Here is a 17,250-nt window from a genome sequence, read left to right on the forward strand (position 1 = left end):
ACAATCCCAACTTGCCTCTCATTCTAAACATCTTCAAGGTCCCCAGGCATTCAAACCCAGACACAAGGACACAGGTAGAGAAAGTGAGAAGAACTAAATGAAAAGCAGCAATAAAAACTAAAGTTTGACTCAATCCTATAAGCAATGTGAATGCTATTAGAGGGGGTTATGGGTTGGTCTTTGCTAACAACCTGCTAGAATAAGCAAAGAGCTTTTTCACACACATACTTGCAGCACATTACAATACCAAGTACCTAGAAAGCTGCTCCTCCAAGGCTCTGTGATTCCTCAGCTTCCACTGGAGTTTCAGCTCTAGCCTTTCACTCAGACATGGCCCTTAGCCACAGACACTCATAGTATTTTTAATGCTCAGGTGTAATTAAATATCTTCACTAATTCAAACTCAGTAAGAATTAATTATTTAGTGTCCTACTGAAGAGTTCTGATTTTGGAATTTCTTTCTGAATTTGGACTCATGAATCACTGAATGTTCCAAATCATTTCAAAGAATAAACATTTAAGATCTTTTTCCACATATATAATATATATTTTCCATGTATAAATTATATTTTCCATGTATAAATAATATATATATAAAATAAAACACACCAGAAACAACCTTGTGCTCAACAGAAAATAACTGCTTGTCTAACAATACCAGGGAAAAAACCTACATTGCCCAGGCAAAATGTGTATGAAAATAAATCTCTTCTAAATGGGGAGATTGACTGCTCTCAGAGTTATACACAACACCCAGCTCAAAGTGGACAAACAGTATGTTACTCACAATCATTTTCTCAGCTAACCCTACTCACCACTCAAGCAGTGAATAGCAGGTTTTCTGCAGATGCACCTTTACCTTCATATCTAATACCCTGCAGGAGAAATGAGCTTTTAATTTTCTTCAGAGTATGGCCATAGTGAAGAGATTTTAAGCTGCATCACACGATCTCAGAGAGGCATCTCAGAGAGGACCATTTATGCCTCAACATTGTATTTCAGTAAATGTCAAGACTCTTTTTCTCCATGGCAGATGCAGTTTCAGATATGGATTCATTGCTTGAATTTAGTTTTATTTGGTTTCTTTTACTGTTCCAAAGAAGTAGTTATTGCAGAAGGATGTCTTGACTATTTTTGGTGGTAACAGTATGTAATTCTGTCATTTTTGGGTTTTTACATTGTACTCACACATCTAAGGTCCAAGTACCATAGAGTAGTGCATTCACAATTGTTACCATCAATTGGTTCTTTCCCCTCCTTCACTTCCTAGGGGAAAGGAGCACACAGATCAGAGTGCACTGCTCGGGAGAGCAATCTTCAAAGTGGCGGAAGAAGCCAGTACTGTTCTCAAATTAGCTGATGCTGTCTAATATGCATTTATTTTATAGCAAGTTCCTGCAACAGTAACAGTCACCATAAAATGAATCTGGGAACAACCTGAAAAGACCATCTAATCCACATTCTGCTCCAAGGAAGGATCAGCTGTACCTTTGTCCTTTTTGACAAATGTTTGCCTAGTGAATTTGTCTTCCACTGGCCCTCACTGCCTCTTCACGCAGTATCTGTCTGCTCCGTTTTCCAGGTTATCTAGTACCTGTCTAAATCTTTCTTACTGCAGGATAAGCCCAATGATGTAGAGAAGATATTGCTCCCTTACGAGTGTCATTATTTCTTCAGTACACGGACAGCTTATGCTCTCACTTCATCCCTTTCTCAACAGATATCTGAATAGCTCTGATTCCCTCAAATTCCCTTTCCACCAACCCTGTGTTTCAGAGCATTCTCCTCATTGTTGAAAAACACCCACAGATCTCCCTCTCCCCGATCTTCCTGTTGTGGTAAACTGGAGTAGGTCCTCATCTCAAACTGTCCATGTTCTTCCCTCTTTCCATACCCATGAGACTAACTCCTGTCATATTTTGGATTTCAAAGCACTTATACATACTGTTGATAAAAAGGGAAAAGCCTCCTCTTTTGTCACATCTCACTTTTCTAAGCAAGCAATGTTCCTTTTTATCCCAATTCACATACAGTTCTCCCAAGAGGTCTCAGACCGGAAGGTAAATCATACTGTTCAGCACATATCACTACTTCCAATTCCTTTTATTTATTCCCTTGCTTCAGTATTGTCTTCATCTAAGAGACCATATGTTCTAGGCATTATTCCCAGCATGTGTCATACTGATAGAAATTTTCCCTTGGGATCTTCAAAAATCCATCTTCTAAAGAGTTTTCATTTTATGTGACTTGGTTCAGAGAAAGGCAAAGGTTTAGAAGTTGTGCCTTGTTAAAACACACCTCCAGTCCATCCTACATAAGCAGTAAGCTCTAAAAAGCCTAATTTACACCCAGGATTTTTGTCTGCCTGTTCAACGTCATTCTAACATTAACACTGCTGTTGAAAGGCAAGTATTGCCAGCAATAGGCTAAGTGGAAACATTAATGTGACAGTTTATTAAGCAATTCCATCCCACAAACCCTAATGTAACAAAAAGCAGCATAAATAAAGGCCTGATCTGGTAAAGTAATACATGGCCTTCACATTGAGACATAGGCCTACTTTAAACTTCTTGGCAGTTTTAGTTCAGGCTGCTAACACTTTGGAGGATAATATACTAGCTAAATGCGTTAATGGTTTAAGTTTGGTTTGTGCTTCCATTGGATTTCCGCTGAAATTCAGCACTGTTGAAAGGTGCTGGATCAATAGTGCTGGTTTTGAGCACATTTATCTTAAACTTTCCCCCATGGTCTTAATGGCTCTCAGATGGGAAACAGGATTCAGCTTAGCTGGTACTCAGCACTTGCTGATTGCTCAACTTGTGAGGACCAATCCTAAGTAAAAAGTAATGTGGAAGATACCAGGCATGAGATAGTGTGCTGAATACAGAGAAAGCTCAAAAGAAATCTTGGAGCTTTAGGCTGGCAGCACTTCCAGCTCTGTGCCCCCTGGCCCAGCTATTCATCTCATTCCCGTGCTGATAGCATAGGCTTTGCTCGCAGGTGGGGAACCAGAGGGGAGAGCAGGGTTAAAACAACCATGTTCATTACGCTTGCACTGCCACAAGGCAGGGGGCTGGATGGGCAGGAATGATGCAGAGGGGTCCAGCTGCTTCCATCAGTAGTCATGCTGGCTTCCTCCCTGGTTAAAGTACCCATGAAATCCTAATGTCCATTTAATGCCTAAAATCAGGCAGGGTGAATCCAGATCTCCCTCAGTTTTCCTCACTTGTACAGTCTGAAAGGGAACTGTGCTGTTCAGCTTGGACAACATTTTCACATGGGGTGAAAGAGAACTGAGTGAGAGAAAGTCTGTGACATTCCTTTTTGCAATCTGGTACAGATGTTCCATATTAAAAACTAATATTTACTGAAATACTTTCAAAGTTGCATCAGAGCTCCTCAGAGTGTGTTAAAAATAAGCACATGCAAAACATTACATTTAGCTGGGAGCCAGATTCCTTCACCACAGCTACAGACAACTATACAACTATATAATGTGATGAGCCAAATCAATCCCCTTCATCTGAACACCTCTGAACTCTGGGACTGGTTTGATTTGAAACTGTATTTGACCAAATGATCGTTACCCTCCAGTGAGTACATGACCACGTACAAAGAGTTCACGGCATGATAAGTTTGTTACACGAAGAAATGTAATAAACTGAAATTTAAATTGAAGAGTCTCAGACACATTTGCCTGTTTGTTCAACAGAGAGAACTCTCAACCTCGGCTCATTTAGAGAGACCCAAGATTCCCCCAATCCAAATTGTCTCAGTAATTCACATCAGAAATGCAATTGTCTCAGTAATTCATCAGAAATCCACTACAGACACCCCTGTGGATGCTGGGTTTCATTCCTGATGAAGAAATTCACTTCTTTCAAAGCATGCCTTCGCTTTCATTATAGAATCACAGAGTGGTTTGGTTTGGAAGGGACCTCAAAGCTCATTCAGTTCCAACCCCCTGCCATGGGTGGGGACACCGTCCACTAGACCAGGTTGCTCCAAGCCCCATCCATCCTGGCCTTGACCACTGCCACGGATGGGGCAGCCACAGCTTCTCTGAGTAACCTGTGCCAGCGCCTCACCACCCTCATAAGAAAGATTTGTTTCCCCTAATAATAATAAGTAACAATAACAATAAACCAGCACATGTGGTTCTGATAAGAATGAGCTATATAGGATGGCTTCAAATTCCTATTTGATTAAGAGACCATCATATGACAAACCCAGCAGAATCAAGTATCTGCCTGAAAAGCAGGGAAAGTGCTTGATTTACAGCACTAAGTGGATGTCTGCCATGTTTTTTGCACACTTTGCTATCTTGGCTGACCTCTCCCAGACTTATTTTCTGCACACCAACAGATTTCACATGTTTTTAAATATGGGGACAACCAGGAATCCATAAATAATCTATCTCCACTGAAATATAACTGCCATGTCTGAGCAGTTCCGGCTTCAGGCTTGGGCTGAAGCAAAAGCCAGACACAGCTGAGGTTTATAGCAGCTCTCCCCATTCTGCAGCTATTGAAATGACTCCACTTGCACTCAGCTGCCCAGATGTAGACAGCTCAAGGTAATGGTACCTAAATGGAAGTATGAAATACTGCCTCTGGTCAGGAAAAGTCAGTGTCATGCATGACAAATTTAGGTAGGTAAAACTGCAGAAGAAATGCATCAAAGTGCGGACATGAACATCTTGTTTCAAAAACCAAACATGAACATGTCACATTTGTGTTTGTCAATAGATGCTTTCAGCATCATTCATGCCCACCATGTAGGAATGGCAAACAACAGCTATGGACTGGAATATCACTTCATTCCTGCTCTCAGGGCCATGTACCCTGCACCCCTTCCACAGTAGTGTAGGGAAAGCAAAGCTCAGAAATACCACTTTCAAAGGGACTACTAATTTTCTGGTTAGCTGCTAAGTATAAAAGGCTGGCTCATTGGCAATCCCTCTGGTCTTTCTTGCCTCTCAAATTGTTTGAGCTGGTATCCTGGATCATAAATCCTAGAAAAAATAGGATTCGCTCTAGTCCTCCAATTTGCAATTGTAGCCTTCAGTCTGAAAAAGGAGAAGTGATAAATAATGAACTTATAAGGAAATTTCCAAAGAGACAACTTCACATTCATAGGTATTTTGGTCTTCACACCATCTCCCCTCATCTATTTCCTTATTCTAAACTTTAGTGGGGGGTTTCTTCTATGCTTCCTGAGCATCTACACTAAGGACACTCTGTGTTGCTTGGGACAGCTCAGAATGTCTATCCTGATCTGAAATCACCAGTCACAGACTGACTGATACTAAAACCTTCTTCCTCTTCCCGAAAATCATCATGTTCTGCCTGATTACAACCACAAGGCACCATCTGAGAGAGTAACTCAGACCAAGCTCCTTGATACTCATTCCAGATTCAACAAATTTGCAACTATTAAGTCCCACCTCTCTCCCCTGTACAACACATGACACGTCAGGCAAGAAAAGCTGCTCAGAATGCTCAACCACTCCCTTCAAACAGCCATGTGAGGGAAGACTTCTCAGTGTGCTGAAAATCTTTAGTGTGTGGTGTGCCCAGAACAACTTCTGACCTTGCTTGAAATATTCCATATAGTCAGCCCACACTCAGGCGATTTATGACTGTCCTAAAAGCTCTTAAAATACTTAGAAAACAGTTAAAAGCAGCCACCAAGGTACCTTCATACGCCAAAGCCTGGTATTCTGTGGGTGTGAGAACCTCAGAACACAGCCAAGACCTTTTGGCACAGAGAAAGAGTCCTGTTACTCTCTTCACTCAAACACAGAGTCCTTGAAACAAGAGATGGGAAAGTCCAAGTTCATCTCCCACTCTAACAAGAAGGATAATTCCCCTGGGCTTATCCACCCATCAGTTTCCAATTACTCAAGCGATGGATTCTTCCACCTCATGTCCTGGGAAAGTGTCTGTTGGTCTAATGAATCCCACAGCTACACCAAACTCCTACTTCCTCAGCTGAAGCTTTCCTTTCCTTTGTCTCATTTCCTACTCCTAAAAGCACTCTCAGAATGTCTTCTCCTTCCGTGAGGAGCTGCTGAGTCCCCTTTTATGCCTTCTAAACACCACATTTACATCACATTTGCATTTCTAACAAATCACATGGCTCTTTCCCACTGTTAATGTTATACTTTGGTCATTTTTAACCTTTCATTGCTCTTACCAATGGCATGATCTCCAAATCCAGCTGGGTGGAACAAAGGGTGGAGAACACTTTGTAAGAAAAAGTAGAAAGGGTCCCCAGACAGTGTGAATTATTCTGCTTTCTGAGAACCCTGTAATGAGAGTATGGTCGCCTATGCCCTAGAACCAGAGAGATGGAGACAGTCAGCGAGCATCTCTCAAACACCTTCCTCTCACAGCTCCATGCTGATGCTCCACATAAGAAAAAGCTGCTCTCAGCACCAGCTGCACTCTCTTGAGTTCTTCCCAGAGCACCAATGGACTGGCCTAAGGGTTCCCTGAGTTGCTCAGGTAGTCTTCTCAGGAGCTCAGAGGCTTTTGGTCCTCAGCTTGCTCCACAACAGCCTTTACACTGGTGTAACTACACCAGCACAGTCCATGGTAGAATCTGAGTACACAATAACAAAAGCATAGAAGTGCCATTACTATAGTATCTAAGCCCTTCCTCACTAGTGCCAAATTTACCCTCCCATGGTTTGTCCTTCCATCCAGGTCCAGAAAGAAACCCGATACAGGAGGCAGTTCTGTTTTGGTAGAGCCAATGGTCCTGTTTCTTTTAATGTGCCCCTTGCCATGGATATGTATGAGCCAAGGAAATGCATGTTGGAGTAGCAAGCAAGCTAGCCTGTAAGAGTTATGCAGAAGATCAGGGATGTCATCAGACGGACAGTTAGGGTAGGCCTGTGAAACTCAGGCCAGGGCCAGACATAGGGAGTGAGTTACAAACCACGTGTTCTTCTATGCTCAGAGGCTGAGTTCACTCTGAGCACTGTCTTTCCTGTGGTGAACCAAGACAACTCATGATAATATATAAATGTCCTAGTACAGACACATCCATCTACTGTACTGAGCTATGGCCAGGTCAGATGGTGCTGACTGCCTGAGTAGTTTGCTGATGCCCTGCGCAGCCACTGGGCACTGAAATGGCTCTTTATGAGATATTTTCCAGGTATTATCTTACTCTTCCACAGACACAAATTATGTCAAGTATTGCAGCAAAACCCCCAATGCTCTAATGTAGTACTCAGCTGAAAAACGACAGAGAACAGCACTTGCCTGGAGTGCATCCTAGAGTCACACAGGGCCACCTCTGCTCTCAGCTCTGCACTTGTAAATGTGGTCAAACTCAGTCTAAGGGTCATATTCACCCATTTGAGAACTCCCAACATTGTAAACCCTTTGTTCTGTAGGACACACCCAAACCCTTCTATGATTCTGTAACAACAGCAACTGCATCCTTTGAAGAAGTTAACTTTTTCTGTCAGGAATAAAACCTAGCATCCACTGGTGTGTCTATGCTGGATTTTCACCCTCACAGGTTAAGAAAGTGCCCTTAAATGGAATTCTGACTTTGAGGTTTAAGTTTAAAAGCAGGCTTATACCACTGCAACAAAAAATGGACATCACAAATACATGAAGTTTATGGAATGAATGTACAGCAATGACTGATGCATTTTATTTTCACATAAGGTATTTCATGTGCTAGGACAAAAAGGATAATACAGACTGAAGCCCCTGAAAGCATCAGTGACGAGGACAAACACCAGCTCAGCTGATGGGGATGAAAAGGTCATGTACAGATCAGACCAAACTAAACCAAATGTTTCCACTGGAGCAATGTAATAATTTTCTTTTTCCTTAGAGCTTACCAGCAATGGGTCTAAAGATCAACTCAAACTCTTGTTTTATTTAAGTGCTTTTTAAAGATATGGAGGAACTGAAAGTACAATGTAATATAAAAGATGTTCATAGAATATTCATTCATGTTGGGTCACGGCCAAACTCAGCTCCAGATTTGGACTCAAACACGCCAAAGTTTAGACATAGTCAGTGTTGTTGTTTCTATTAATTCTAATTATTTCTAACTTCTATTCCACTTCTGGCATCTGGAACTGTACCACCCATTTATACACTGAAACAGTGTGCTGCAGTGTGCAATGGGACTGTGAGTCAGACCTGCAACTGGAACCTGAATTCTGTACTTCCGGACATCAGCTATTTTAAACACTGACATGAGATTGTGCATTTCTAACAGAAAACAAGGACTCAGGACTCAAACATAACTTTATTCTCAGGAGTTGTATAATGAAGCAAAAGCTTTCCCGCAGCCCTGCTACTACTGCCTGCTCATAGCTGTTTTGTGGCCAGCGAAGTAAGAGGGTGTCTGAGCAGGAGAGTATCAGTGCACTGCAAAATGGAGACACCAAAGGAGAGGGAAAGGAAATAAGGCTTCAGGCTTCTCTAATTTAATAAAGACTTTCAGGAAAGTCTGTCTCTCCTCTCCATTTCCCACCTTTTCCTTGCTTTTGGTCAGAGAACCAAAAGGCCCTCTTTTTCTCCATGAGCTTTGTAAGAAGCCTTTGACTGTGAGAGTGGTGAGGCACTTTGTTTTGGTAGAGCCAGTGGTCCTGTTTCTTTTAATGTCCCCCTTTCCATGAATATGTATGAGCCAAGGAAATACAGGCTGACCAAGGAAGTGGTGAATGCTCCATCCCTGGCAGTGTTCAAGGCCAGGTTGCACAGAGCCTTGGGTGATATGGTCTAGTGTGAGGTGTCCCTGCCCATGGCAGGGGGTCGGAACTGGATGATCTTAAGGTCCTTTCCAACCCAAACCATTCTGTGATGCTATGATTAGCTTCATCATGAAGTCTAAACCATCTTTTAAGCCAGGGCTTTTACCCTTGGCCCTGCCAGAGCTATGATGTACACAGCCATGCCCAGCCATGTACCTTACTAGTCTGGACCCTGACTAAACCTCAGTCACGCACTGCCACTAAAGATTTACTTGGCAATCACTGCAGTGTGTCAACACCAGCTACTGTGCTGATGTGCTTCTCAGCTAACCCCATACAATGGGCAAGGTCAAAGAGGATCTCACACTAACAGCAGTGTGGCTCAGGAGCCATCTTTTCATCCATTTTCCCAGGCATTAACTCTCTTGCAATATAATGAGAAAGGAGGAAGAATGCAGCTATTGCAAAAAAAGGCTGGACTTAGTTATATACTGAGCTGTGCAAATGCACAGGAGATTCAAGCATAGCTGGAATGCCTCCACCCTGTTTTTTTCCACCACTGACAGACAGCAAATCTTGCCCCCTAATATATTAATGTGGATTCTGTAACACCAAAATTTATACACTTAACTCTTGCAACACCCCAAAGAAATAATAAAAGCATTGTATAGAACTAATATAGACCCATTTCAGTCTTCCCACACCGCTCCAGCAGTACAACAGCAGCAACAGAGCAGCACAGGGCCTGCACGTATTTGTACAGTGCCACCATCCCTGTCCTTGGCACAAGGGCAGTGTCAGGACTGGGGGTGTGATGGAAGCATTCTGTGCTCCAGAAACAGAAGCAGCTGGGTAAAGCGTCTGCAAGAGCCCCCACGGGGGCTGCTCTAATTTAAACTGGCCCCTGAGCAGCTGAGAAGCTGAGGAATAGAAGCAGAGATGGCCTCAAGCCACTGTTGTACTCTCTCTTCCCGAAACCGCACCTTCTGAAGCACAGCAGAGAAAGAACAGCAGATTGTAAGAGAACCAGGAATGAAGCTGGGCAGAACAAAGCCTCTTCACCCAACAAAGTTCCTTTTACAGACACCAAAACCACCCCCAAAGCTGCAGCCCTGCTGCAAGCTGGCACTGCTTGCTGTGTCACCTAAATAAAGATGAGGAAGAGGGAAATGGCTTGGTTTCTCATCATGTTTATCCCAGCTCTGCTCCTGAATAATGTCATTTCATTTCCATGGCATTGCTTTTGAATTACCCCCAGGAAACCAGGAACAGTCAGCCCCTCTTAGCATATAGAACTGATCACAGTTTGAGTTGTGATCTCGGGATCAGCCCAGATGGAGCAATCACTCTGGGACTTTGACTAGTCAGAGGAAGAGGGTTAAACAGGTAACAACCAAAGAATTCCTCTTACAAGTAATGAACCTTACTCAAGCACAGCACACTGACTGCCCATGTCCGATAGATTAGATTGGTTGTGTAAAGAAAGCTGGTTTTCCTTAATAAATGCTCTCAATAGGAAGAGCTGGAAACGGGGTGAGAGAAGTAAAAAAGCAATTTGACATTTGTCCTGTGACACAGTGCACACGCAGGAGCTGAAGCAGGAAGTTGCAAAGTCTCCTGTACCCCACACAAGCTGTAAGTCTCCTGGATTCTCAGCCCTGCCAGTGAAAGACTTTGGCAAACCCAGAAGGGAGAAAAGTGCTCCCTTCTGCCACTGCTGAAAGGCTGATGATGGAGCACAAGTTCTAGCTTAGCACAGTTAATTCCTCATTTGGACTCACTTCCTATCTTTGAACTGGAAGGAACGGGGTGGCCTCCAGATACAGTTTCAGGTTCAAAGACCCGTAAGGTTCAGGATTTTACTTCTAACCAAATCAAAGTTAGACTTCTGTAAATGTAAGTGTGATGCTCTTGAGCCTTAGGCCTGTAGAACCCTCTGTGACCCACAGCATTTCTGGGAAATATGTATTCTTGGGCCTAACAACTTAAAAACACACAAATAATATGCAAATAAATATAAATGCTTGGTTTATTGGCCAAAATAATGTCCAAAACACCCCATTGCCTCCAGGGAATCTCTTAGCAAGCTACTTAAAGAGTTTCTCTGTCTTGGGGAAAGAGAGGGAGCACACAGGAACCAGCAGATACAAAACCAGCACTGAAGCGGCAGCTGGTGTAGTCCTTACTGCAAAGCACTGTCTCCTACCTAACCTTATCTCTCTGTACATCCTCCCATTACTATCATGAGGGTAACCATATTCCCAGCCTCATGTGGGTGTTGCAAGAGGAAAAGCATCAAAGCTTCTAAGTGCTGTAATCAAGTAAAAAAAGCCTTACCTTAAAAGTCCACAAGAATATGTTCTGAAAGAAGAGTGGGCTTTGTAGGTTTATAACAACAAATACAATGCAACTAAAACAACAATGCCACTTGTAATGGTTTGGACTGGGGGGGTAACTAGTCTTTTGGCAAAGACAAAGGCAAGAGAGCTACATTTTTAGCCTGATAAATCAAAACTAATGAGCCCCTAAATCCTTATGTTTCTCTCAATCAGCACACTATCAGCAGTGACACTATAGCAGCCTTCTCCATCAAAGAGCAGCCCAGGGGCCATCTAATGACACTCCAGTATGAGTGACTCAGAGTTTCTCCATGAAGCAAAGCTTGCCTACATTTTCAGAGCAGATGGTTGAGCTGTGAGACAGTGCATCAGATGGCTCTGAAGTGTTTAATACAATTAAGAATATGCAATCTGGAAATGCCCCAGGCTCAGACAATTTGTCCACACATTTCTATAAAGATTTCAGAAATAAATCTGCACAGGCTTCTTCTGAACAAGTTTCATTATTTCTTAGCCAACAGCAAGGGAATCAGCCAGTAAGGGAAGTAAATAGAACCCCACTTGCTAATGCCTTCTCACCCCTGTAAAGGGCAAGAGGAACAGAATGTCGACTGCTGATAAACATCATGAAATAGGATCAGTTTCTCAATAGCAAACGCTTTGTGTGCATAGTGCTTCTCATCCAATCAACAGAAACATTAATTCTCTCTATGCTCTTCAAAGACTTGAATTATACCTGATGCGCAAATAGGAAACATCCTATGTGAGGCACATCCCTACATACCTTGTCTCCATCCAGGAGATGGTGAGAGAACAGCACATACTGGGTCTGCCTGCATTTTCCTTTTTACTCACCCTCTTCTCCCTTTCTTTGCTTTCCATCTGTACCACCATCAGCCTCAGGAAGCAGTTCCCAAAGCCCTGACAACTTCCCAAGCTCAGGAAGACAGCTTGCCTTTGACACCAGGAGAGACAGGACTCCCAATGAAGGGGACAAGCTCACACTTCCCACTGCAAGTTTGTCACTGGGGAGTGACTGTGAACCACACCAACACATGGTCCTAAGTACCCTTCTTAAGTCATCAGACCAACAAGAGCATCTCAGTACCTGGTAGCAACCATGCCACATGTGACACCTCTGACATGTATTTTGTCTACTGTGGAGAGACTTACTGCCTAAAACATAAGCCCACAGAGACAGAAAAAGGAAAGGAAACAGATGGGGCTGAGGAATGGCTGAGCTGCTATAGGTCAAAGCTAAAAACTAGCACCCATGGGCGACTGCCTGCTTCCAGGTGTGCTTTGTGATCTGTTACAGGGCAGCAGGGAGATGACCACAATGCCATAGCAGGGCAGGTCAAATTAAACCCTGCACTCCAGGTAGGGATTTGTCCTATTTGATCTCCAAATAGAAATACAAGAAGAACTTAAGAGTCCTTCCAGTAACTTGAGGTGCATTGTACAGACAGCATATTACATGTGTTTCCAAAACAAGCAGTGAAAATCCAGGATATTCAATTTAAAGAATCTGGAAAGAACAGATAATAACTGCATGGCTACAACTACAACCTGTGAGTGCTTAGAGTCATATGCTGTGGTTCCATAAGCCAACAGAACCACCAGCTGCTGCCAAAAAACAACTCTCCCACTTCCCATTCCTGTCACTCCTTCCCATTCACACCAGCAGCTGGGAGCTGCACCAAGCTGTATTGGTTCATGCTTGTGCCAGCACCAGTAGCAGGACTGGAGAAGCAGAGATGAGAGTGAAAAGCTGGAAATGATTGTGGCATTGTCATCTCAAATTAAGCTCATCTGCCTTTAAAAGATACATGTGATCTTCCAGCCCTCACACTCACCCTGAGGGCAACAGGTGTGACTCATCCTGCCATAAAGGTGCAGGTTCTTCTGCCAAGACCCATGGGCTCTTCTCTAGGCTGAGCTTCACAGCATAGAACACTTCCTTTTGACCCCGAAGCTCATGAAAGAGGCTGTTGTGCAGCCACACAAGTACCACAATTACCAGTGCTCAACAACCAGAGAGGAAAAACCCATGTGCCTGGGCACACTGAGAACATTATTGAGAACTGTACTGGTTGCACATGCTCAGACGGACAAACTAACACCTTGCAGATGAGCTTCAGCTCCTGCACCACCAATCTCCTGCTGTTTCTTTTCATACATTTTTTCTGCTTGAGGTTTTCCTTTGTGATACACAGAATATCCTCTTCCATTGGGCAAGATTCCTGACGTAGCTAGGGCTGGGTAAATGGCTGTGCACTACACTTCAGGTATGTGACAGCATACCTAAAAGCAAATTAAAACCTCCTACTACATATTTTATTATGTATAATAAATGGAAATTATGCCTGTAAGAATAGGGGGTGGAATTTGATGGTAGAGTACAATCGAAGAGCAAACAGGCCATAGAATGTATTTCAGGGTGGAAAACCCCATCTGCCAAATGTCCTGAAGTCTCACAAACCAGTTCAGTCATATAACCTTACCAAAACAGGATAGCCAAGCCTGAAAGAGCTAGTGAAGGGTACCTTTCAGCCCTAAAAAACCAGGGGAGTGTCGCACATCAAAACAGGAATGATCACATGCATTACTGATTTCACTGTAGTGACAGAACAAGGGGTAACGGGTTAAAACTTAAAACAGGGGAAGTTTAGATTGGATATAAGGAGGAAATTCTTTCCTGTTAGGGTGGTGAGGCACTGCAATAGGTTGCCAAGGGAGGTTGTGAATGCTCCGTCCCTGGCAGTGTTCAAGACCAGGTTGGACGAAGCCTTGGGTGAGATGGTTTAGTGTGAGGTGTCCCTGCCCATGGCAGCGGGGTTGGAACTAGATGATCTAAAGGTCCTTTCCAACCCTAACCATTCTATGATTCTATGATTTAATGTTTTATAGCTCTTTCAGAATGCCAGGAGGATATGACAGAACTTCCAGTGTTTAGGGTGCTGCATTTATTGCCGAGTGCAAGGCAAGTGCACAGGGACACAAGAAGAGCACTTACAGGGACATTGTATGTCTCCTTGCATGATGCTGCAGTGAGCCCACAAGGATGTCACTAGTTGGAAACTTCACCTGCTCAAACAAGTTCCGAGGTATCCCAGATTATATAGTTCAAAACTCAGATTATATAGTTCAAAGATTACATAATACGAGCTCCCTTCCAGTTCCTACACCGCAAATCCACACTTTGCTCAAACTGGCAGATGCAGCAGACACAAGAAATGCAGAAGCCATACCAGCTGAAGCATCACTGTTCCCACCAGAAGACATTCCCATGCTTCTCCTTCAATCAGTGGTGTACTAGGCTGGCAGGTTTAAAGGGGTGAGAAGCGACCTGTTCAACATTATAGCTGAGCAATTATGCCACTCTTCAGAGCTGTCAAGCAGTGTTACATTACAGTTTACATGCAGATTATTTACAAATGAGTTCAAGAGATACTGAACTTCAGTGTTACACTGGCAGTTGCACAAAGCTTGGCAGAGTCTAAGATAAATTCTCCCATTTCTCCAGTACATACTTGTAACCTTATCCTGTTTCACAGGATCTCATCCTGCATGTAACATCTGCCAAAAAACCCTACACACAGCTCCAGGTCCACTCTCAACCTGCTACACTCCCTCTGTCCCCAAGCTCATGAAAAACACTTTCCCTAGACAGCTGCTTCAAAGAAATTAATGTCTACAGATGCTTTGATAAACAGTCTGTTACCAGAAGGATATATCTATCAGGTAGCATAACTGGCGATTCAGAGATAGGATCCCCTGGTACACTTCCATTATGTTTTCTTACTGCTATTACTCAGCTGAACTACTGATGAAAGTCAGTGGGATGATAAGACAAATAGTAAAAGGCAAATAAAGTCATCATGTGTTGTGTTGACAGCAGCCTGCAATAGCTGAGCTTCATTCTGTATGTGACCCAGAGGATTAGTGACACTGTACATTAGCATCCAGGCCCTGGATGGAGCGTCAGAGAAAGGCAGGTGGGATTATACAGGAGAAAGACTTGCTCTGCCCCTGTGAGTACCATGGGGGTCAGAATATCACTTCATTCTGCTCTAAACCTGCAAGGTGGGACATTTTGGCTGACATTCTCTTTCTGATAGCAGCTTTGGACAAATTATTGTGTGTGTGGTTTTAACTCTGATGGTTTCAGAAGCTGTCCTTTCCTGCACAAGAACGACATTTCAACCTCAGCACATAATTCAGATCTCATCATTTCACTGAACACTTACAGATGAAAGCTCTGAAAAAGGTCTCACTTTCATCTGCATGCTCCTGAGGCAAAATGAAAACCAGAGGGGAGCACCTGATGAAGATTCTGCTAATGGGATCGCCTCCAATTTTCCTTATTGGGACTGACCACAGCATATAAATTCAGACATAAAGAATTATTTTTATTAGCAGCATCCCACAAGCCAGATAATTTTTTTCATCCAACAGCAGCTTTGAGAGACAGAAAGGATATTAAACATAAAAAGTCTAGTTTGAAATATGAGCACCTCAAAAGCATGTCCAGATACTGAATTACACAGCTCAAATTGTCATTTAAAGTTATCTTTTTATATGTCACAGACTCTATCCTATTATCATCTAGCCTAGATTAGGACAGGACAGTATAAGGCTTCACAGGGTAAATACACTAGGCAACTTGCTCCAGTTTGCTCCTAGAAGAAAGAAACTCCATGTCCTTCACTTCTATTCTGACCTGCTGTGCAATTTCTATTAATTGCTCCTCCTCCATGAAGTACATTAATTGGATGTACCATAGCTCTGTGTCCAATACAGGCAGTAGGTTAACTCATGATCAGCTGGAAGAGCTTTGCACAGCTCAACCTCTAATGTTAATTGAGTGCAAGATTCCGCAATGCAGCATAATTCATGCTGCCAAGAGTACGAAGTGCCTTCACCTGTGACTGTCATAGGAAAACCTGGAATCTAGGGTACATCCACAGGGACTTGCAAGGCAGACACTGTCACATACACTGATCATCTAACATTTGACAGCTACATCCAAGCATAAGTTCTTTACTGTGAGGGTGTTGAGGCACTGGAATGGGTTGCCCAGGGAAGTGCTGAATGCTCCATTCCTGGCAGTGTTCAAGGCCAGGTTGCACAGGGCCTTGGGTGACATGGTCTAGTGGGAGGTGTCCCTGCCCATGGCAGGGGGTTGGAACTCAATGATCTTAAGGTCCTTTCTAACCCAAACCATTCTGTGATAAGGAGCACTTAAGGCAGAACGGTGAAGGACAAAGTTTTGCGGTGTCCCATGGGTGAGGACTGATATCATGAATGTGGGACTCCTTGCACCAGGCAGTACCCACCAACATGAGTAAAACTAATGATACAGCATTCAAAACAGCTGGGAGGTGGACATGCGCTCCTGGAAACACTGTTCCAGCCTCTGAGGCTTTGTATTTGGGTGCTATTACCAAAATATCTACACATCACCCCAGCCTGGGCCACAACATACTGATCCACAGAAAGAGTATCAGCCTCTGAGGCTCCTTTCCCAAACAACAATTAAAGAAAACATCAGCTTCAAGCTTCATTCTACTGCACCACAGGAGAAATGCTAAAATGAAAACTGGAAGGATGAGCCTGAAGAAGGCATTGAAGGGACTAACCCTAGGTCAGAGGGATGAGAGAAAGGTTTTCAGACTGCTAATTCATCTAAACATCGCTGTGGTCAGGGCCCACGGGCTTTGGGATTTTCATCTACATAACATTCAAATTTATTAGACTGGGGAGTTTTCAGGGTTTGCTTTTTTTTTTTCTCTTGGCAAAGGTGTGTTTGTAAAAGGAGAAGTATTACAATTAAGGCAGAAAATGCAGTCCTCCCCTGCTTTCCCCAGACACACACGGAGCACACTAAATGTACACTGCAACAGCCAATAGCTGGTGCTATTGATGTTTTCTAACCTGTCCCCCAGAAGGTCAGATGGAAAGGGTCATAGCATCATAGACTGGTTTGGTCATAGACCTCTTGTCCTATCGCTACAGTTCCTGATGAAGAGTCCCTCTCCAGCATCCCTATAGGCCCCCTTCAGATACTGATCATTCTGGGGTTTCTTCAGCTAGAGTTTGATTGATCAGCTCCTGCTGCATGAAATTGTTTCTGTAAGTGCTTCTGCAAACAAACTAACAAACAAAGCCCTACTAGAC

The 17,250-nt window shown here is 43.3% G+C and overlaps 1 long non-coding RNA gene across 1 annotated transcript in view; it reads right to left on the bottom strand.

Moving 5' to 3' along the window:
- LOC133280493 (uncharacterized) overlaps nt 1-13,045 on the bottom strand; it is a 49,784-nt gene extending 36,739 nt beyond the window's left edge. Inside the window, exon 1 of the long non-coding RNA XR_009747185.1 lies at nt 12,927-13,045. This is a non-coding gene — a long non-coding RNA (uncharacterized LOC133280493). The remainder of the gene's footprint in view (nt 1-12,926) is intronic.
- Nucleotides 13,046-17,250: the final 4,205 nt, after the last annotated feature.

Source organism: Pezoporus flaviventris, unplaced genomic scaffold (genome assembly GCF_033815535.1).
Source record: "Pezoporus flaviventris isolate CSIRO_AGI_PZ_B2104156 unplaced genomic scaffold, CSIRO_AGI_Pfla_v1 ptg000083l, whole genome shotgun sequence".
Classification (NCBI taxonomy): domain Eukaryota; kingdom Metazoa; phylum Chordata; class Aves; order Psittaciformes; family Psittacidae; genus Pezoporus; species Pezoporus flaviventris.